Source organism: Saccopteryx leptura, chromosome 1 (assembly GCF_036850995.1).
Source record: "Saccopteryx leptura isolate mSacLep1 chromosome 1, mSacLep1_pri_phased_curated, whole genome shotgun sequence".
Lineage (NCBI taxonomy): Eukaryota > Metazoa > Chordata > Mammalia > Chiroptera > Emballonuridae > Saccopteryx > Saccopteryx leptura.
Genome location: NC_089503.1, coordinates 253,392,081 through 253,415,478, shown reverse-complemented (window position 1 = coordinate 253,415,478; position 23,398 = coordinate 253,392,081). Strand labels below are relative to the sequence as shown.

At 36.9% G+C, this 23,398-nt stretch overlaps 1 pseudogene; it reads left to right on the top strand.

Annotated features, from left to right (window-relative positions):
- Window positions 1-3,009: 3,009 nt before the first annotated feature.
- Window positions 3,010-23,164, top strand: LOC136388282 (olfactory receptor 7E178-like; annotated as a pseudogene).
- The last annotated feature ends 234 nt before the right edge of the window (window positions 23,165-23,398 follow it).

Sequence of the window (23,398 nt, the reverse complement as noted above, 5' to 3'; positions counted from 1 at the left end):
ACAGGTAATAGCAAATGTTGGAGAGGCTGTGGAGAAAAAGGAACCCTCATTCACTGTTGGTGGGAATGTAAAGTAGTACAACAATTATGGAAGAAAGTATGGTGGTTCCTCAAAAAACTGCAAATAGAACTACCTTATGACCCAGCAATCCCTCTACTGGGTATATATCCCCAAAACTCAGAAACATTGATACGTAAAGACACATGCAGCCCCATGTTTATTGCAGCATTGTTCACAGTGGCTAGGACATGGAAACAACCAAAAAGCCCATCAATAGATGACTGGATAAAGAAGATGTGGCACATATACACTATGGAATACTACTCAGCCATAAGAAATGATGACATCGGAACATTTACAGCAAAATGGTGGGATCTTGATAACATGATACGAAGCGAAATAAGTAAATCAGAAAAAACCAGGAACTGTATTATTCCATACGTAGGTGGGACATAATAGTGAAACTAAGGGACATTGATAAGAGTGTGGTGGATATGGGGGGGGAGGGGGCAATGGGAGAGGGAAAGGGGGTGGGGAGGGGCACAAAGAAAACAAGATAGAAGGTGACAGAGGACAATCTGACTTTGGGTGGTGGGTATGCAACATAATTGAACGACAAGATAACCTGGACTTGTTATCTTTGAATATATGTATCCTGATTTATTGATGTCACCCCATTAAAAAAATAAAATTATTTAAAAAAAAATTTACTTGTTTTTTATTTAAAATATTGTATTTATTCCTATTCTGTTTTTTTTACTTTAAAATAAGATATGTGCAGTGTGCATAGGGATTTGTTCATAGTTTTCTTTATAGTCCGGCCCTCCAACGGTCTGAGGGACAGTGAATTGGCCCCCTGTGTAAAAAGTTTGGGGACCCCTGATCTAAGGGAAGCAGCTGGTCTGAGGTTTGGGCTAGGTGGTGAGAACAGTTTTTACAAGCCCTTCTCAATTCTCAGGGGTCCTTTTATATTCCATCCATGTTGCTTCAACCATTCCTTTGGTAAAAGTCTTTTCCAATCTTCTAAGTCTAAACTTCTCTCCTTTGGATAGCAAGGGCTTTGTTGTCTTATTGTGAGCAAGAGGGCAGTTCAATTCTGATCCAACACTGCAGTTTTAAAGTGTGCTGTAGCTGACAGTTGAGACTCCACTGCTCAGAAGAAAGGGAATTTCTCATGAGGAAGAAGAAATGAAGGTAAAGAGAAGTCTCCTGGTCTGATCCCTAAAAGTGACCTCACCACATGCATTCAATGGCTATTTTCCTGCTGCTTGTGTTTCTTACCAAATGGGATGATCAGATTTTTTTTCCTTTGCCAGGCTTTGGGAGGCCATTTCTTCTGGTTCCTCACATAGGGAACCACTTGTCATGATGACAATGAACTACTCAAAATAGCAAACCTGTCATTTGGTTCCCATTCTTCACACAGGGCCCCACATGTCATGGCAACAAAAACCACTTAGTCCTGATGAAATGCTCTGAGGGGCTGAGAGGAGGCAACAGCCCTGGTCAGCAGACTAAAGAGCTTAAGCTTTGCCCCCAGCTTTACTCAGATATTTATTAGCCAGTACAAATAACTCAAGGAAACAGACAACAAAAGTTTTCAGGAGGTGATGTAAAGAATAAGGAACATGCTGACTTCTGTCCTCTGTTCTGAGAACCTAAATATTTTCTATTACTGAATCTTATCCTGCTGTTTTGCTGTCTCCAGTATAAGCTGTTTTCAGTATGGGTCAGAGAGGCACCTAGACTCACATCCACTAACGCAGTGATTTTTAACCTTTTTTGAGCCGCGGCATATTTTTTACATTTACAAAATCCTGGGGTACACCACCTACCAAAATGACACAAAATGACACTCTAACACAGTACATATTATACATATAGTTAATAATATAGTTTCTAAATGTATTTATACTCACTTAGTGTGAAACCTGGACCTGTTTTGATGAACACAAAAGGGATATCCTAGCAGGAATGGTAGAAAGACACACACGAAGCTCTTCCTCAACAGCTCAGTCTCTCTCTGTTTTTAGTTTTTATCACAGTCAAGCTTGAGAAGCTCAGCTCACATAGATATGTGGTTGAAAATGGGAGCAATGTCAAAATAGCTTTGTTGGCTAGAATGGAGAACTCCTTGGCAACACATAACCAAAAACTGTCCAAAGGAAGATCAGCAAACTTTAGCTTTAAACCAAAATCTTGTTTCAGTTCAATGAGTTCCTCTTGCTCCTTTAAAGTCATGTCCTTTCCAGCAACGGATACTAAGCTGTAAGGGTCCCTAACCCAGTCAAGGCATTCTGTGAAGACTAAAGAGAAATAAAATGACAACATCTTCTCAAGAGTTTTCAAATGTCTGCCAATCACCTCGCACATTGCAGCAGTGTTGCCATCCTGCTGTTTCTCGGTGAGCAGGGACATCTCAAGGTTGCCACGCTGCACATGTTGTTACCAGAGCTGCATCTTTAAATGGAATCCGTTCATTTTATTTATTCATTTTTTTTAGAGAGGAGAGAGACAGAGAGGGAGAGAGAGGAAAGAGATAGAGAGAACAGGGGGAGGAGCTGGAAGCATCAACTCCCATATGTGCCTTGACCAGGCAAGCCCAGGGTTTTGAACCGGCGACCTCAGCATTTCCAGGTCGACGCTTTATCCACTGCGCCACCACAGGTCAGGCGGAATCCGTTCATTTTATCAGTGCTTTTAAGCAGGTTTTCATTTCGGCCTTGCATCTGTGTGTTCAGTTCATTCAGATAATAAAATATATCAGCCAGGTATGCCAGCTTTGCACACCACTCATCACTTGCAAGCAGCTTTGAGTAATCGGACTTCTAGTTTGTCAGAAATACTTTAAGTTCCTCTCGCAACTCATACACATGGGCCAGCACTTTGCCATGTGACAGCCACCGGACCTCCATGTGGAGCAATAAGATTTCATGTTCTGCTCCCATTTCTTTACACAAAGACACAAATAAGTGACATCTCAAAGATTGCGTCTTCACAAAGTTTACTATGCTCACAACATCATCCAACACAGGAGCTAGATCTGCTGGTAAGGTCTTTGCAACGAGGGCCTCATGGTGCAAAAAATAGTGTGTAACAATAACATCTGGGTTTCTTTCTTTGACTCTACTTACAAAGCCTTTGATGTGCCCGATCATAGCTGTGGCTCCATCAGTGCAGACACCTATGCAGTTTTCTCATGTAAGCCCGCTTTTATCAAGATATTCCAACGTGACCCAAAATATTTCCTCTCCTGTTGATTTTTCTGGCAGTGCCTTGCAAAATAGAAAGTTTTCTCTAATCAGGCTTCTCCATCCACAAAACACATGTTGGCCAAGAGCTGACAATGTCCACTAATATCTGTTGACTCATCAAGTTGCAAGGCAAATTTCTTACTGATGCGCACCTTTTCCAAAACAACAGTTTCAATGTCCACAGACATGTCATCAATACGTCTGGCAATTGTGTTATCTGAGAGAGGCACTTTAGCTATCTTTTTGGCCATGGTAGGGCCAAGCATCTCATTTACAACGGCTTTACAAGCTGGCAGTATTAATGTTTTGCCACAGTGTGGGACTTTTTTGATTTAGCTACGAGTTCAGCAACAAAGTAGCTAGCTTTGAGGGCTCTCTCTTTTACCTTTGTGGTTTTTCTCAAAAAAGTTGCCTGTTTCTCATTGTTTGTACATAAGTGGGTCGTAGTTTGGGGACCCATGTTTAATTTCCCCACGGCACACTAATATGCCTCAGCACACTGGTTGACTAATGGCTTTCACCTTAGGTCACCTTGCTATCTCTAATTATTATTCTAACTTTGCATATTTTCATAGTATATTTCTACAGATTTTGAGTATAGCCCTAGATGGGCAGAGCATTGGCCCCAGATGATGTTCTTTGGATTGGTCCTGGTCAGGATACATGCAGGAGTCTGTCTATCTCCCCTCTTTCACTTGTAAAAGAATTTAAAGAAAAAAAAACTTGGTGATAAATACTGGCTATTGTAGAACCCTCTGTAAGAACTTTCAGTTCATAAACCCTTAGGGTAGTGGTTCTCAAATTTTTTGAAGTCAAGGTGCATTTAAAATCTTACAAATAATTGTAGGCACACTATATACAAATTTTGAGAAATATATTATAATAATTAAGTCAAATGTTAAAGAAAAAAATAAAGTTCAAGCATGCTTTTATGGTAATTAAGTGAAATAAATATGACAAAATTAAATTTATTCTGACTTTAAAAAACATTTTTATATTACATATTTTGAGTTATGCTTTTTAGGATTCATAAAAAAGACAGGTTAAAAAATTTAAAAATGACAAAAATATTATCTATTTATATATACAGATACATTCTTGGTAAGACTTAGTAAATTCAGCAGGTCCTGGCATGACTATATTAAGTTTTTTTATTCTTGTGTTTATGAGAAATATGACTGGTGTGTCCTGGCAATTTCTTCAATGTTTGGGCACATGTTTGAAAGGCAGACTCATTTTCTTGTCAATACATTAAAGAATTTCTCTCTTTTTACTCTTAATTGTGTTGAGTACAGAAAATCCTCACCATACATACCATCTTAACTTTACACCAAACAAAAGATAGAAAAACTTGCCTCCAGTCTTTCCAGAAAATGTGGGGAGTAGTGTAAACAATCCAGCACCACAGCTTAACAGCTTTTTGCAACCTAATTAGGCAAGTAAGGTGGGGGTTGGACAGATTGTCAGTTTACAGCTGACAATTCCCCACACCTATGTTCCCCAAAAATCTAAACTCCAAAAACCACTGTTAGTTTTTTGGTCACCAAGAGGCACATATTTCTCTAGAATACCATAGGGTGCACCTGGAAATCTAGGGCACACCAGTGCACCCTGGCACACATTTTAAGAACTGCTGCCTTAGAGTGAAAAACATACACAGTTACTGAAAATATTAAAAATATTTATTACTAATATTGTGCTTTTTATTTTTAGAAAAAGTCATGTGGTAGAGAACATCTATGAATATAACCAAGAAAATCAGTGTAAAAAACCTTTGACCAAACTTTAAATCTTAATGTACTTCAGAGAAATGCTGAGATACAATCCTATGAATACCATGAATGTAAAAAGGTCTTCACAGATCATGTTCCCCTGAAGACCCATGTTAGTTCACACACAGGAAGCAAACCCTACCAGTGCAGGGAGTGTGGGAAGGCTTTCCACTCCCTCATTTGTTTCAGAAAGCATATAAAAACCCCCATGGAAGAAAAACCGTACAAATGTCAGCAGTTTACCAGAGCCTTCGGCTGTTTTTCATTTTTCAGGGTGCATAGGAAGCTTCACTCTGGACAAACTGAATGTGAGCAATGTGGCAAAACCTTCAGCTGTTCTTCATCCCTCACAGAGCACAAGAGAATTCCAGCCTTACAAATGCAAGGAATGTGGGAAGGCCATTAGTTCTTCCTCTCACCTCATAATACATTTAAGAATCCATACTGGAGAGAAGCCTTACAAGTGTAAGGAGTGTGGAAAGGCCTTCAATGAGTCCTCAAAACTCACTGTACATGTCAGAACTCATATCAAAAAGAAACCCTATAAATGTAAGGAGTGTGGGAAAGCCTTTGTTTGTGTTGCCTATTTTCGAAGGAATGTGAAAAACTACTCCAGAGAAAATATACAAATGTAAGAACTATGGGAATGTCTGCAATGCTTTTCCAATCTTAGGCAACATGTGAGATCTCCCACAGTGGAGACATCCTATGACTGTAACTAAGTAGTTAATTGTCCCTCATCTTTTAGATGACTCCTGAGAACTCATAACTATGAGAAAACCTTTGTATGTAAACCATGTGGTAATGCCTCCAAAAATATTCTTTTTTAAAAAATATTTATTTTTTTCAGAGACAGAGTGATAGTCAGAGAGAGGGATAGATAGGGACAGATAGACAGGAACCAAGAGAGATGAGAAACATCAGTCATCAGTTTTTCATTGGGACTCCTTAGTTGTTCATTGATTGCTTTCCCATATGTGCCTTGACCGTGGGCCTTCAGCAGACCAAGTAACGTAACCCCTTGCTCAAGCCAGTGACCTTGGATCCAAGCTGGTGAGCTTTTTGCTCACACCAGATGAGCCTGCCCTCAGGTTGGGGACCTCGGGTTCTCAAACCTGAGTCTTCCACATCCCAGTTTGATGCTCTATCCACTGTGCCACCGCCTGCTCAAGCCAAAAATATTCTTATTATAAGTCAAAATTTCTAAGAAATAAGTGTATAAAAAAATTTGCACTAAAAGCAAAGATCAGTGCTTCACCCTTAAAGTAGAATGTTGGCTCACTGGTTTCTGGTTTGTATTTTCTTATGCAGTTTCTGGTTAGAGATGTCTAAAATAAAGAGTTTATATGCAAATTGGAAGGCAGAGTATAGAATTTCTTATTTGAGTTTAGTAAGGCCATGAGACAGGGAAGACAATGCATAGGTTCTTGGTGGACTCTAGTTTCCAGATCATTTCCCTGATTATTGGCCTCACCAATCAGTACTGGCTCAAGAACATTAAGTCCTTGACATTAGTTACCTTGGAAGCAGCAGTTCCATAAACTTCTCTATAAGTTTCTCCATTGTGCCCATACATAGCCTCTTACATTTTGACAAGTTTTAGCATTGTCATCCTGCAGATGTTACACTCCCCCTGATATATCAACTGATTACATTGATTTGGCCCCAGTTTGGAGCTGGACTGTTGTCATCTGCATAGTCCAGTCCCATGATATCATTACTCAAGTGAAAAGATACATCTATGCAAGTTCACTGTGTTCTCAAAACAAAAAGAGCTGTGGACAGTGAGGAAAATTAGATATAAGTGAGACAAGCATCAGATAGGGTGTTACCCCATTTTAGTGGAAGAAGACTTATATTTGACATCTTCAGACACGGAAGATTTTACCTCCTTTTTTTTTTTTTTTTAACCTAAGAGGATGCTTTATTGGTTTGTGCTTCAGGTACGTTTAGCCGCATATTTTATTCTATTATATTTTCCCTCATCTCTAAAAGTACAGTCCTGTGTTGCATACACCACATAAATCAGCAATGGATGATGGTTGTCCCCGAAGATTATAATGAGCTGAAAAATTCCTATTGCCTGTGAATTCTAATATGTTTGCACAGTGACAAAATTGTCTAATGAGGTCCTTCTCAGAATGTATTTCAGTCGTTACATGAAGCCACACTGTATACCTATAGCACTTCCTGTCATCATTTTCTATTGTTTTATTAAGAATTATGTATGCTTCTCTACAGAAGTGTGCTAATCTTAAGTGTACAGCTTGATGGAATTGCACATAATGTTTATACCCTGATAACTGAACACTTCCATCACTCCAGAAAGTTTATTCATCTGCCTTCTCAGTAATTGCTCTACAGAGGAAAGCATGATTTTGACTTTCATTATAATTTATTAGCTTTGCTTCTTCCTGCTTTACTTTTATTTTAATTTTTATTCACTGATTGTAGAGGGAAAAGAAAGGAAAGAGAAAGAGAGAGAGAGAGAGAGAGAGAGAGAGAAATTGACTTGTTCCACTTATTTATGCATTTTTTGGTTGAGTCTTGTATGTACCTGACTAGGGATGAAACTCACAGCGTTGATGTATTAAGATAGTGCCCTAATCAAATGAGCTACCTGGCCAGAGCCTTGATTTTTATATGAATGTTAAAATATAATATGTACAGTTATGCGTTTGGCTTGTTTTCTTTACTTAATATCTGTTTGCCTTTCCATTGTTCTTTTGGCAGACACACACTTATTTCTCTTGGTAAATGCTCTGTATGTGAGAATATGATTAGTGAATCAAGGTAGGCTTCAGGTGTAGTTTTGGTTGTTATTTCACTATTTCAGAAAGGCTGATTGCACCTATAATTCTAGATGCAATAGATGAAGATTCCAATTGGTCTAGATACCTGGCCAGCACACACTAATTTTAGCCATTCAGCAGAAGATATAATTTTTTAGTTTTGATTTTAATTTGCATTTACTTGATCTGTAATTATGTTGAATACTAAAATAAATGTTTTAAAATTTATTTACTGATTTTAGAGAGGAAGGAAGAAGATAGAGAGAGAAGAAAAGAGAGAAGCATAGACTTACTGTTTCATTTATTTATGCATTTATTGGTTGATTCTTGCATGTGCTCTGCCTGGGGATCAAACCCACAATAGTGGCATGTCATTATGATGCTCAAACCAACAAAGCACTCAACCAGGTTTGAATACATTATTATGTGCTTCTTGGCTATTCGGGTATCTTTCATGAGGGTACCTGTTGAAACATTTTACCAAATTTTATTTCTAATTTAAAAAGTTTCTTTCTGTTACTTGTCCATTTTATGTGTGTGCATCTCTGTAGTTACATAGGCCATATATGATATATATGTAATGTGTATTTTATACATATGTATATTGTGGAAAGCTCTTAGTCTCTGGTTTGTTTGTCACTGTTTTCATATTTGTTAGTTATAACAGGAATTTATTGGTTGGATTACTGGAAAGTCCTTGGATATAACTGGCTTCATGCATGGTTGGATCCTCAGGTTAAACCAATTTTGTCTGGACATATTGTCTTACTGTATTGGTGGTGCATCTTCTTGCATCAGCTATTCTTGGCAGGCTATCTCTCTTCATGGCCCCAGGAAATTTACACTGCTTTCTTTCTGGATTGGGTTTTCAGGGAGAATAGAGTGATAGTCTTTTGGGACAATTCCAATATGATTATTGCCACTGAATCTGATTGGCTCACTTGCCCACTGTTATTCATAGGAATGTGAGACTCTGACTTGCTTAGGAGTGGTCACTCATACTCATCCACAAACCAGAGTAGAGTCTATATGTGCTTCTCTGTTCACCATTTCTTTGTGTATTAATTATAGTATCTCCTTATCAATTTTAAAAATAAACCTGAGACTATGCTTGGAATTACATTAATTTGATAAAATAACCTAAATAAAATTGAGATTTTTATAATGCTGAGTCTTACAGTTGATGAACGCCATATAATTGTCCATTTTCCTAGGTTATTTTTATTTATTTTATTTTATTTTTTTAAATTATAATTTTATTTTTTTAATGGGGTGACATCAATAAATCAGGATACATATATTCAAAGATAACATGTCCAGGTTATCTTGTCGTTCAATTATGTTACATACCCATAACCCAAAGTCAGATTGTCCTCTGTCACCTTCTATCTAGTTTTCCTTGTGCCCCTCCTCCTCCCCCTTTCCCTTTCCCTCTCCCCCCTCCCCCTGTAACCACCACACTCTTATCAATGTCTCTTAGTCTCACTTTTATGTCCCACCTACGTATGGAATAATGCAGTTTCTGGTTTTTTCTGATTTACTTATTTCACTTCGTATAATGTTATCAAGATTTCACCATTTTGCTGTAAATGATCCGATGTCATCATTTCTTATGGCTGAGTAGTATTCCATAGTGTATATGTGCCACATCTTCTTTATCCAGTCATCTATTGATGGGCTTTTTGGTTGTTTCCATGTCCTGGCCACTGTGAAGATGCTGCAATAAACATGGGACTGCATGTGTCTTTACGTATCAATGTTTCTGAGTTTAGGGGGTATATACCCAGTAGAGGGATTGCTGGGTCATAAGGTAGTTCTATTTTCAGTTTTTTGAGGAACCACCATACTTTCTTCCATAATGGTTGTACTACTTTACATTCCCACCAACAGTGTATGAGGGTTCCTTTTTCTCCACAGCCTCTCCAACATTTGCTATTACCTGTCTTGTTAATAATAGCTAATCTAACAGGTGTGAGGTGGTATCTCATCGCAGTTTTGATTTGCATTTCTCTAATAACTAAAGAAGATGAGCATCTTTTTATATATCTGTTGGCCATCTGTATTTCTTCCTGGGAGAAGTGTCTGTTCATGTCCTCTTTCCATTTTTTTGTTGGATTGTTTGTTTGTTTGTTGTTCAGTTTTATGAGTTCTTTGTATATTTTGGATATTAGGCCCTTATCTGAGCTGCTGTTTGAAAATATCATTTCCCATTTAGTTGGCTCTCTGTTCATTTTGTTATCAGTTTCTCTTGCTGAGCAAAAATTTCTTGGTCTGATGTAGTCCCATTCATTAATTTTTGCCTTCACTTCTCTTGCCATTGGAGTCAAATTCATAAAATGCTCTTTAAAACCCAGGTCCATGAGTTGAGTACCTATGTCTTCTTCTATGTACTTAATTGTTTCAGGTCTTATGTTTAGATCTTTGATCCATTTTGAGTTAATTTTAGTACAGGGGGACAAACTGTAGTACAGTTTCATTCTTTTGCATGTGGCTTTTCAGTTTTCCCAGCACCATTTATTGAAGAGCCTTTCTTTTCTCCATTGTGTGTTGTTGGCCCCTTTATCAAAAATTATTTGACTATATATATGTGGTTTTATTTCTGGGTTTTCTATTCTGGTCCATTGGTCTGAGTGTCTATTTTTCTGCCAATACCATGCTGTTTTGATTGTCGTGGCCCTATAATATAGTTTGAAGTCAGGTATTGTAATGCCCCCAGCCTCAGTCTTTTTTTTTAGGATTGCTTTGGCTATTCGAGGTTTTTTATAGTTCCATATAAATCTGATGATTTTTTGTTCCATTTCTGTAAAAAATGTCATTGGAATTTTGATGAGAATTGCATTAAATTTGTATATTGCTTTGGGTAATATGGCCATCTTGATTATATTTATTCTTCCTAACCAAGAACAAGAAATATTCTTCCATCTCATTATATCTTTTTTGATTTCCCTTAACAATGGATTATAGTTTTCATTATATAAGTCCTTTACATTCTTTGTTATGTTTATTCCTAGGTATTTTATTTTTTTTGTTGCAATTGTGAAGGGGATTATTCTTTTGAGTTCATTCTCAATTGTTTCATTGTTGGCATATAGAAAGGCTATTGACTTCTGTATGTTAATTTTGTATCCTGCGACCTTGCTGTATTGGCTTATTGTTTCTAGTAGTCTTTTTGTGGATTCTTTGGGGTTTTCGATGTATAGGATCATATCATCTGCAAAAAGTGATACCTTTACTTCTTCTTTTCAGATAAGGATGTTTTTATTTCTTTGTCTTGTCTGATTGCTCTGGCTAGAACCTCTAGTACCACATTAAATAAGAGTGGAGAGAGTGGACAACCCTGTCTTGTTCCTGATTTAAGGGGGAAAGCCTTCAGTTTTGTGCCATTTAATATGATGTTAGCTGATGGTTTATCATATATGGCCTTTATCATGTTGAGATATTTTCCTTCTATACCCATTTTGTTGAGAGTCTTAAACATAAAATTGTGTTGTATTTTATCGAAAGCCTTTTCTGTGTCTATTGATAAGATCATGTGGTTTTTGTTCTTTGTTTTGTTGATATGGTGTATTACGTTAACCGTTTTACGTATGTTGAACCATCCTTGAGATTCTGGGATGAATCCCACTTGATCATGATGTATTATTTTTTTAATATGTTGTATTTGATTTGCTAGTATTGTGTTTAGTATTTTAGCATCTGTATTCATTAGATATATTGGTCTGCAGTTTTCTATTTTTGTGCCATCCTTGCCTGGTTTTGGTATGAGGGTTATGTTGGCCTCATAAAATGTGTTTGGTAGTATTGTTTCTTCTTCAATATTTTGGAAGACTTTCAGTAGAATAGGAACCAAGTCTTCTTTGAATGTTTGATAAAATTCGCTGGTATAGCCGTCTGGGCCTGGACTTTTATTTTTGGGGAGGTTTTTAATGGTTTTTTCTATTTCTTCTCTACTAATAGGTCTGTTTAGGCTTTCTGTTTCTTCTTGACTCAGTCTAGGAAGGTTGTATTGTTCTAAGAATTTATCCATTTCTTCTAGGTTGTTGAATTTAGTGGCATAAAGTTTTTCATAGTATTCTACTGTAATTCTTTGTATATCTATGGTGTCCGTGGTGATTTCTCCTCTTTCATTTTGGATTTTGTTTATATGAGTCCTTTCTCTTTTTTCCTTGGTAAGTCTTGCCAAGGGTTTGTCAATTTTGTTGATCTTTTCAAAGAACCAGCTCCTTGTTGTATTAATTTTTTCTATAGTTTTTCTGTTCTCTATTTTATTTATTTCTGCTCTGATTTTTATTATCTCCTTTCTTCGGCTAGTTTTGGGTTGTCTTTGTTCTTCTTTTTCTAGCTACTTAAGGTGTGAAGTTAAGTGGTTCACTTGGGCTCTCTCATATCACTCTCATATATGCCTGAAGTGATATGAACTTCCCTCTTATCACTGCTTTTGCTGCATCCCATAGATTCTGATATGTCGTATTGTCATTTTCATTTGTCTGTATATATCTTTTGATCTCTGCACTTATTTCTTCTTTGACCCATTCATTTTTTAAAAGTATGTTGTTTAGTTTCCACATTTTTGTGGGATTTTTTCCCTCTTTTTTGCAGTTGAATTCTAGTTTCAAGGCTTTATGATCAGAAAATATGCTTGATACAACTTCGATTTTTCTGAATTTGCTGATGTTGTTTTTGTGGCCCAACATATGGTCAATTCTTGAGAATGATCCATGTACACTGGAGAAAAATGTATACTCAGTCACTTTGGGATGAAATGTCCTGTAGATGTCTATCATATCCAGGTGCTCTAGTATTTTGTTTAAGGCCACTATATCTTTGTTGATTCTCTGTTTGGATGACCGATCTAGAGCCGTCAGTGGTGTATTGAGGTCTCCAAGTATGATTGTATTTTTGTCAGTTTTTGTTTTAAGGGCAATAAGTAGCTGTCTTATATATTTTGGTGCTCCTTGGTTTGGTGCATATATATTAAGAATTGTTATGTCTTCTTGATTCAGTGTACCCTTAGCCATTATGAAATAGCCATTTTTGTCTCTGAGTACTTTTGCTGTCTTGTAATCAGCATTATCAGATATGAGTATTGCTACGCCTGCTTTTTTTTTGATGTTTTTTGCTTGGAGTATTGTTTTCCAGCCTTTTACTTTGAATTTGTTTTTATCCTTGTTACTTAGATGAGTTTTTTGTAGGCAGCATACAGTTGGATTTTCTTTTTTAATCCATTCTGCTACTCTGTGCCTTTTTATTGGTGAGTTTAATCTGTTACATTTAGTGTAATTATTGACACTTGTGAGTTCCCTATTGCCATTTTATAGATTGCTTTCTGTTAGTTTTGTGTCTTGTTTGAGCCTTCTCTTTTGTTTTATTATCTCTTGTTTTTATTTGATTGTATTCCATTCATCTTTCCTCTGTTGCTATCTTTTTTAAATCATGTGCTTCTGTGGTGGTTTTTTTAATGGTGGTTACCTTTAAATAATGAAAAGAGTTCCTACCCTGTTCATTGTAGTGCACTATTTTGTGAGTACTTTTGCACTCCATTGTCCTTTGCTGCTGTTAATCTCCATCCTCTCCTCCCCCTTTCATTTTGTTGTTGTCACAGTTTAAATTTGGTTTTATTGTATTCTTCTTGGAGCTGTTAATTGTGGCTTTGTTTTGTTTTGTTCTTTGTATCTGATTGGAGAACCCCCTCTAGTAATTCCTGGAGTGGGGCTTTTCTGATGATAAATTCCCTCATCTTTTCTGTATCTGTGAATGTTTTTATTTCTCCTTCATATTTGAAGGATAGCTTTGATGGGTATAGTATTCATGGCTGAAAGTTCCTCTCTTTCAGGACTTTAAATATTGGGGTCCACTCTCTTCTAGCTTGTAGAGTTTCTGTTGAGAAATCGGATAATAATCTAATGGGACTTCCTTTATATGTTGTATTCTTCTTTTCCCTGGCTGCCTTGAGAATTTTTTCTTTGCCGTTAGTTTTTGCCAATTTCATTATGATGTGCCTTGGAGTAGGTTTTTTGGGGTTATGAAAACTCGGAGTTCTGTTTGCTTCTTGAATTTGAGGCTTTAGTTCTTTCCACAGGCTTGGGAAGTTCTCATCTATTATTTGTTTGAGTATGTTCTCCATTCCATTTTCTCTCTCTTCTTCCTCTGATATACCTATTATTCTTATGTTATTCTTTTTGATGGAGTCAGATAATTCCTGTAGGGCTATCTCATTTTTTTTTTTTAATTTTTGAGTCTCTTTCTTCTTCTCTCTGTTGTGCCTCAAGTTGCTTTTCTTCTGTTTCACTAATCCTACCTTCTATCTGGCCTGTTTTATTAGCTAAGCTTGTTACCTCATTTTTCAGCTCGTGTATTGAGTTTTTCATCTCTGTTTGATTTGTTTTTATAGTTTCAATTTCCTTGGAAATATATTCTTTGTGTTCATTGAGTTGTTTTCTGAGCTCCCTAAATTGCCTTTCTGTGTTTTCTTGTATATCTTGGAGGATTTTTAGGATTTCTATTTTAAATTCTCTGTCATTTAACTCCAAGGTTTCCAATATATTAAATTTTTTCTCCATAGACTTTTCCTCATCTATCTGTGTTACCTCTCTTTCTTTTGTATCCATGGTATTCGATTTTCTCTTTTTTAATGACATCTGAGGGTGGTTTTGTTGATAGTATAAATGAGATTTAATAAAGAATAAAAAGTTAAAAAAATAAAAATAAAAAATCAAAGAGTTTTTTTAAAAAATAATTAAACAAAGAAAAATAAAATAAAATTAAAAATTAAAAAAAAAGAAAATTATTTCCCCCCCCTCCTTTTTTCCTCTCCGCTCCCCTCTTTCTTGAGAAAATCTTGTGGTGAACTGTGAGTTATATTGTACTAAATAGAACAAACAATGCCTGTACTGGAGGGCCTGAATTGGGGAGAAGTAATAAAGGGGCCAAAAAAAAAAACAACAACAGCAACAAAAAAAAGAAAAACAACAGAAAAAAAGAGGGTATGGACCCACAAAAAAGCAAATAAGAAAAAAATTTGGGTCAAGAATAAAATGATTTGCTTTTAGGTGTTGGTTGACTAAGAGTTATGATGAGAGGAATAAGAGGGAAACAGGAAAATGGGGGGACAAATTAAAAAAATTACTATTGTATTTAGTGGAACAAGAACTAGATAAAATGGAGAGCCAGGGATGGGAGCACTGCTAGTGAGTTAATAAGGTGAAGTAAAAAAAAACCCAAATCCACAAACATAATTTTGAGTCCCAGATAAGATAATTTGTTCATTATTGAGGTTTGAATGAGAGGAGACGTAAAGGAGAAAGGAAGAAACTAATATAGAGGGAGAAAGGAAAGAGAGAGAGAAAAAAAAGGGGGGTACCGCTAAAAGAAGAAAAAAGAAAAAGGAGAGAGAGAGAGAGAGAGAGAGTTAAGGGTTTTGGAGTGCAACCCTCATAGAGAGAAAGGAAGAGGAAAGAAAAGATAATGGGAGATGTAACACTTATGGGTAGTGTAGTTTAAGAAGAGGAGAGAATAAGACCGGCAGAGAGTTAAACAACCAAATTGGAGGAGGAAAAAAAGAGAAAAAAAAATCAAGAATGAAGATAAGAGACACAAACGAACAAATATAATAAAATGGGATAGGTTATAAAGTCTGTGGATTATTCTTGATTTTAGAGGTTATCTTCTTGCTTTTTCTTTTCTCTCCCTCTTCCTGGTCAGTGACTCTGTACCCCAGGTTCTGCCCCTTTGGCATGCTCAGGTAGAGGTTTGCAGTTGATAAGTCTCTATGGCGATTTCATGTATTGTGCTTCAGTCTCATTGGCAGTCGAGGCTCATTAGCATTTATAGGCTCCGACAGTGAGAGAGTCCGTGTTCCTGGAGCCTCTCTCCTAGTCTTTCCTTCCTCAATTAGTAGCCTGATAATTCAGCTATGGGGTTGCTGCTGCCTCTGCCTGGATAGTTAGAGGCTCAAAGATCTGGCCACTCCCCACTCTATTCCCACTCAGCACAGGGCTCTGGGTAAGGCTCAGTCAGTCAGAGCTGCTAGCGTAATCAGGCGGGGCTTCCGTCCACTCAAAGACCTCTGGCTCTTCCACTCTGTCCGGTAACACGGGTGGGCACCCACTCCTGGGGCGCTTGGAGGAAACTCTCCCTCACTATCTGCGCGCGTAGACCAGGATATCAGGCTGGAAATCTCACCCTCTGAGTGAAACCCTCTTCCACACGGAAAAGTTGCAGCATTGGAATTGGCTCTCGCTCCCCAGTGCGCAGCTCCCTTAGGGCGCTGGGGTGGCTTGAGATTCCACTTTTGGCCCACACAAAGGCCCCTGACTCTGCCCCTCTGTGGGATAACATGGGCGCACACTGCCGAGGCACTCGGAGGAATCTCTCGCTCACTATCTGTGTGCAGACCAGGATATCAGGCCCGCCGCCTCACCTTCTGAGTGAAATCCCTCTTGCACGGAAAAGTTGCAGCATTGGAATTGGCTCTCACTCCCTCCCCGTGTGTGGCTCCCTCAGGGCACTGGGGCGGCCCAGAGATTCCGCTTTCAGCCCACACAAAGGCTCTGACTCTGCCTCTCTGTGGGATAACACGAGCGCCCACTGCTGAGGCAGTTGGAGGAATCTCTCACCCACTATCTGCGCATGCCGACCAGGAGATCGGGTAAAATGGCTGCCCCACTTGTCTTTGTTTGTCTGGGTTTGGCGCGAGTCTTAGCTTGTATTACCCGAGTTGCCACAGGAACAGTTTTTCCTCGGCTTGGATCTCTGTGCTACAGCCTGGTTCGGCCGTTTGTGCCGAGGCCTGGATCTATTCACCCCCTTTACCCACCTCAGTTTCTATATTCTCAGTTCCCAATGAAAGCCGCCCTGTTAAGGTTAGTGAGGAAAGTGGAGCATTTCTTACTCCCTATTTCCTTCGGGGTTTGATTATATATTTAGCCAATTTTTCGCTCGACCATACCTTCAGGTGTATTGCAAAACATATGGAGGCTCCAAGGATAGGTTTTTCTGTTTCTGGTTGAAGGTCTTGTTGAGTTTTGGGGGAGATTTATTGGTATCGCTTCCTACCGCGCCATTACGCTGATGTCATCTCTCCCCTACGTTACTTTTAATTTAACAGTGGACTGTTTATTAAATTACATCTATGTATATACTATGTTTTGTTTTGTATATATTTTTATTTACTTTAAAAATTTTTATTGAATTTATTGGAGTGACATTGTTTAATAAAATTACATAGGTTTTATATGTACAATTCTGTAATATATAATTTGTATATTGTATTGTGTGTTCACCACCCAAGTTATTTTTTTTCTTTTTTTAATTGCAATTTCTTTTTGTACATAATCTTTTCTCTATTAACCTTTATAAATTTAATTATTTATTCAAATATTTATGGCTTATTTTGGATTTTGTGTGTATACAGTCTTGTTAATATCAATAAAAAAATTCTAAACTTTATCTTTTATTTTCTTGCCTCATTACTTTACAGTGATAAAAAGATAAAAATTAACACCATTGCTTTGTTTCTGATCTTAGGAGATAGTGTTCTAAAATATTCCTTTAAGTATATATATTAATACCTGTAAGTTTTTATGGGAGTAAGTGTAGTAAACTTTAAGCGTTTTTTGTCAATACTGTTGTAACCTGAGAACTCCCTGTGCTCTGGGTTAGACACCCTTTAATGCACAGTCTAGCTCTATTCTACACAAAAATGCATTTATTTTTCACAAAAATAATGTGAGATGGGTGCTGTGTTCACCATGTTTTAGAGATGATGAAAAAGGGCCAGAAAAACAGCTTGTCAAAGGCCACATAGCTTGTAAGTAGCTAAAACTACCTGGCTTTAGAATTCAAACTTGTGTCTGACCAGTGGTGGTGCAGTGGGTTGAGCATCATCCTGGAACATAGAAGACCCAGGTTTGAAACCCCCAGGCTGCCAACTTCAGTACAGGCTCACCTGCTTGAGCATGGGGTCACTGGTTTGAGCATGGGATTATTGACATGATCCCATGGTCGCTGGCTTGAACCCAAGGTGGCTGTCTTGAGCAAGGGGTCACAGGCTTAGCTCAAGCACTCCCATCCTTCCATCAAGGCACATATGAGAAGCAATCAATGAACAATCCAAGTGTTACAACTATGAGTTGATGCTTTGCATGTCTCATGCTTACTGTCTCTGTCTCTCTTTCTGTATCTCTCTCTCATTAAAAAAATAATAAAAAAGAATTCACACTTGTAAGTATCATATGTTATTATTCAAAAGAGAAATTTGTGGCATAGTATTGAATGCTAACATTCTTGAACCTCAATATCCAACTCAAAGTACAACTTCTGAAGTGTAATTGAAATAGTTACCATTTAAAAACATTTCCATGTGCCACATTCTCATGAATCCTTTTTGTTATGTACTTTTCTTTACACAAAAACTTAAACTTTAAAAAATTATTTGGAAAATTTAATTTTATGAATAAATTGCTTCTGATTTTCACATGACCATCTTCCTGCAGTAAGCCCTTCCTTATGCTTTATCTTGTTTTTCATTTTAATTTATTTTTTTCATTCTGGCAGAAAAACCACATAAACTTTACCCTTCCCCAGTGTCTAAGTGTATAGTAGAATGTCAATCACGTGCATATTTTGGTACAACAAGTCTTCAGACTCCCTCATTCACATCCTTCATGACTGAAATGACCTACCAAAAACAACTCCACCACCCTTTCCTCTCAGCCTCTGGTAACACATTCTACTTTCTGTTTCTAAGAGTTTCTGTATTTTATATATCTCACAAGTGGAATCATGCAGTATTTGTCTTTTTGTGATGTGTTCATTTCACTTAGCATAATGTTCTCAAGGTTCATCCATGTTGTATAAAAAAGCATCTCTTATTTTATGACCCAGTGATATTCCATTCATGTAGACACCAAATCGTCTCTATCCATTCATATATCAGTGGGTACTCAAGTTGTTTTCACCTCTTTATTGTGGTAAATGATGCTGCAATAAACATGGGTATGCAAATATCTCTTCTCTTCTCTGAGCCTCAGATTCCAAACTGCAAATTTGGACTGGGGAACAATTATTTTTTCATTTTCTGTCACATGAGGTTTTAAAACTTTTTCTATATATTTCTGCATCACTGATTCCAAATCTAAAATCCTTTTTGTTGGTGCATGCTCTAGTTTTTATGCAATTTTAATTTCTTTTTGTTACAATTAATGGCATGCATTGGTTTTTAAATTGGAGTTAAAGGGCAATGACTCTTGGATTGAACATAACCACAAGGCAATTAATGTTTTACAAACATCACTTTTATATAATTGTAGTTGATATTAAATGTAAAAAATTATTATCTGATAAAAACAACCTTATTTTGTTTTAATATTAAATCATGGCTTCTTTGAGTAGGCATAAATGTAAAAATAGTCCTGACACCTTCTGTTATATATGTGGTTGTTACACACTTCAATGTCAAAGGTACAATATTTCATCATTTGTGACACATGCATATATTGCCTATTTTCAAGTTCCTCTTGGTGATCAAGACAAGAATTGGGCTCCTTATATTGTGTGTCATAATTGTGAGGAAATGCTTCATGACTGGACAAAAGGAAAATGCAAAGGAATGCCTTTTGGTATTCCCATGGTTTGGCGTGAACCTAAGGACCACAGCAGTGACCGTTATTTCTGTCTGATTCATACAAAGGGCATCAGCAAGAAAAAACAGCATATGATTGCATATCCCAATATTTCTTCAGCAATACTACCTATCTTACACTCTGAGACACTCCCAGTTTTAGTTTTCAATGGTGTGATTTCTTCTAAGGATGAAAAAAGTGAACATGGTGATCAAGTGTATTTTGATAAGATGCATGAGGAAATGGTTGTAGAATCTGAAGGGCCTTCTTCTGATGCCAAGCAGTCATTAACCCCTCAGCAGTTTAGCTAACCTGAATTGAATTACTTAGTAAGAGATTTGGGCCTATCAAAAAAAGCAGCTGAGTTATTAGCCTCCAGGCTTCAAGAAAAGAATGTACTTCACTGGTCAGCTAAAGTATCCCATTTCAGGAAGCGTGAATAAATTTTTGTGGACTTTTTTCCAAAGACAAACACTTTGTTTACTGTCATGATATCAGAAATCTTCTCAGCCAGCTAGGTGTTACCACTTACAGTCCAACAGAATGGCGGCTATTTCTTGACAGCTCTAAACAATGGCAGACTACTGCTGGAGCATCAAACATAACATGATTTTCTCAACAAGTACACAAATGCAAGAGCCACAGATGCAAATTTTTGCCTGAATAGAATTTAAACATGTTTTGCACAAATTTTATGATTAAAATAAGTGTTTTAATATGTTCTATTTTGAAACTGTAGACAAATTTTGATGCAATTATATCTTTTTGTGTATTAGTGTTTTTACTGCATTATTTAAATTATTATCTTTTTACAAAGATGATGCCCAAGAAGACATTCTACTTTATTATGTTACACAAAATGTTGAAAATTTTACAATAAGATGAATACCTAAAATCTTGAATTGCAAAAACCCTGTAGCTTACAGAGAAAAACTGTCAGATTTGAGATCAGCATACTTGAATTAGGTAAAAACAAGTGTTTTGTGGATGCAAAAAAAATTTGTTTCCTTATACTTACCTTTCAAATAGAGCTTCCAGATTTAGTAGGACAATAACCATGCCAAATTGGAAGTTCAGACAATGCATATGGGACCTACTTGTACCAAACATTTTTTTGTTATTCACCTCAAATTGTATTTTGTGTGTGTGTGTGTTTGTTGAATGAATCTTGAAGAATTGTATATCCTCTGAATTATTTTGTAGAGTGAATCCATTAAAATATACTGAAAAGTCTAACTAAAATTCTTAGATGGCCTGACCAGGCAATGGTGCAGTGGATAGAGCATCAGCTTGGGACGCTGAGGACTCAGCTTTGAAACCCTGAGGTTGCTGGCTTGAGGGCAGGATCATAGACATAACCCCATGATCACTGGCTTGAAGTTCAAGTTTGGTGGTTTGAGCCCAATGTCACTGGCTTGAGCAAGGGGTCACTGGCTCAGCTGGAGCCCTCCCATCCAAGGCACATATAAGAAAGCAATCAATTAACAACTAAGGTGCTCCAACTATGAGTTGACGCTTCTCATCTCTTTCCCTTCTTCCCTTTCTGTCTCTCTGTCCTTGTCTGTGTTTCCCCACTCTCTATCTATCTCTGGCTAAAAAAAAAAATTTCAGTATGAATCACAGCCTTTTAGAATTAAACAGAAACTTAGAGGCAATGTAGCCCACCCCTCTCATTTCACATCACCTCAAATAATATTTTATTTATTTACTTATAAAATTTTTTAATTCATTGTTTTGACATAGTTTATCAGACTTTACAGGTTTCAAGTGTACAATTCAAATTTAATTTTTAATGGGTATCCTGTATTTGATATGTCAACTATTTCTAAGGTCATTATGAAGATTAAACACAGTTTGATAAAATCTATCAGTCAGATTATTTCTTATGGGTGCATTCCTTGTTATTTTTTTGTTACTAATTTAAGTGACATTATTACTTTTATGTACTGCTAATTGGTTTATTTTGGCATATTAGACAATAATTAAATTGTATATTTTCATTATCTAGCATTCTTTGTTAGGTATTTTTAGTTGTTTTTCTTGAGTAGAAAGATATTATCTGAATATTCATTTCTGTGATATTTTGTGTGTGTGTGTGTGTGTGTGTGTGTGTGTGTGTGTGTGTGTCTGCCCTAATACATGGGCTACATCTTCTAGAAGCATAATAGTGATAAAATCAACTTGTATATTTGCTCACTATGATGAAAGTGACTCCAAGGTCCCAGCATTAAACCTTATACTAGGTTAATACTGTACTTGGTTAGTGTACACATTTTGTTTTTCATATATCTGTTCTGGTAAAATCTCTAATATGAAATGGATTATAATTCACCAAATGCTATTTGAACATAAATAGAAATTTTGTATTTTTTTTCCTTGGTCCTCTTATTATGATAAACACAACTTTTACTTACTGATTCTTTGTTATGAGCCAAACACTGTCTTAAGTACTTTATATTATATATTTAGTTTTCTCCTCAAAATAACCTATAAAGGAAAGAATTTTATCAATAACACCAGGAAATGGTCAGCAAACCTTCCTATAAAGGTCTCGGTAGTAAATATTTTAGGCTCTGTAGGCCATGTGGTCTTTGTTATAACTACTCATCTCTGTCATCATAGCACAAAAGCAGACTTTGACAACACACATATGAATGAGTATGGCCATGTTCCAACAAAATTTTATTTGTGAAAACAGGTGACAGACTAGATTTGGCACAAAGATCATAGTTTGTAATAAACATTGAAGGTGGGTAAAGTGCTCAAGATCACAGTTTGAACTTGTCCAAGATCATAAAGATAGCAGTATCAAATTAATTTTGAATTCTTGATATCTAGTATCAAATGGAAATGTATAGAAGTTCTAAAAAAAGATAACAGGCTGCATAGCACCAGAAAATCTAATGTTTGTCTCATAGTTCTTCCTCATGGGTCTTTCAGATGATCTGAAACTGCAGCCTTTGCTCAGTGGGCTCTTCCTTGGTCACCTGTCCTTGGCTTATAACTTTCATTTTTACCACCATCCCAAATATGATAATCAACATTCAGACTCACAGAAAAGTCATCTCCTATGAGGGCTGCCTCACACAAAAGTCATTTTTTATGCTTTTTGGATGTATGGATAGTCTCCTCCTGACCGTTATGGCCTATGACCATTCCATGGCCATTTGTCACCCTCTACACTACTCAGTCATCATAAACACACACCTTTGTGTGTTTGCTTTTAGTTTTGGTGTCATTTTTCATGAGCCTTTTGGTCTCAAAGATGCACAATTCAATTGTGTTAAAACTTAGCTACTTCAAAGATGTTGAAATTTCTCATTTCTTCTGGGACACTTCTCAACTTCTCAAACTTACCTGTTTTTACACCTTCACCAATGACATAGTCATGTATTTTGTTGGTGCCCTTTCTGGTTTTCTTCCTATCTCAGAGATCCTTGTCTCTTACTATACAATTATTTCTTTCATTCTGAGAGTTTCATCATAAGGTGGGAAGTATAAAACCTTCTCCACCTGTGGCTCTCACCTGTCAGTTGTTTGTTTATTTTATGGAACAGCCCTTGGGGTTGTACCTCAGTTCAGTTGTCTCACTTTCTCCAAGGAAGGGTATGGCAGCTTTGGTGACATACACTGTGGTCACCCCTAAGCTGAACCCCTTCATCTACCATCTAAAGAACAGGGATATCAAAAGGGCCATGCAGAAGCTCCTCAGGCAAACAATCTGATCTCAGTATCTGTGCCATCCATTCAAAGTTTAGGTTGTAAAACAGAGGCAAATCTAAACATCAAGACCTCCAAATCCGACCTCTCTCATCACATCATTTTTGTAGGTCCCATGGCTTTCATTCATCTCCTTTCTTAACTTCTAAATATTGCTTTTTTTTAGTGTGTCTTTACTTGCACTGAGAGAGTATACCAGGATCCTTTTGTATTATAATCACTGCCTGACTGAATCTTAT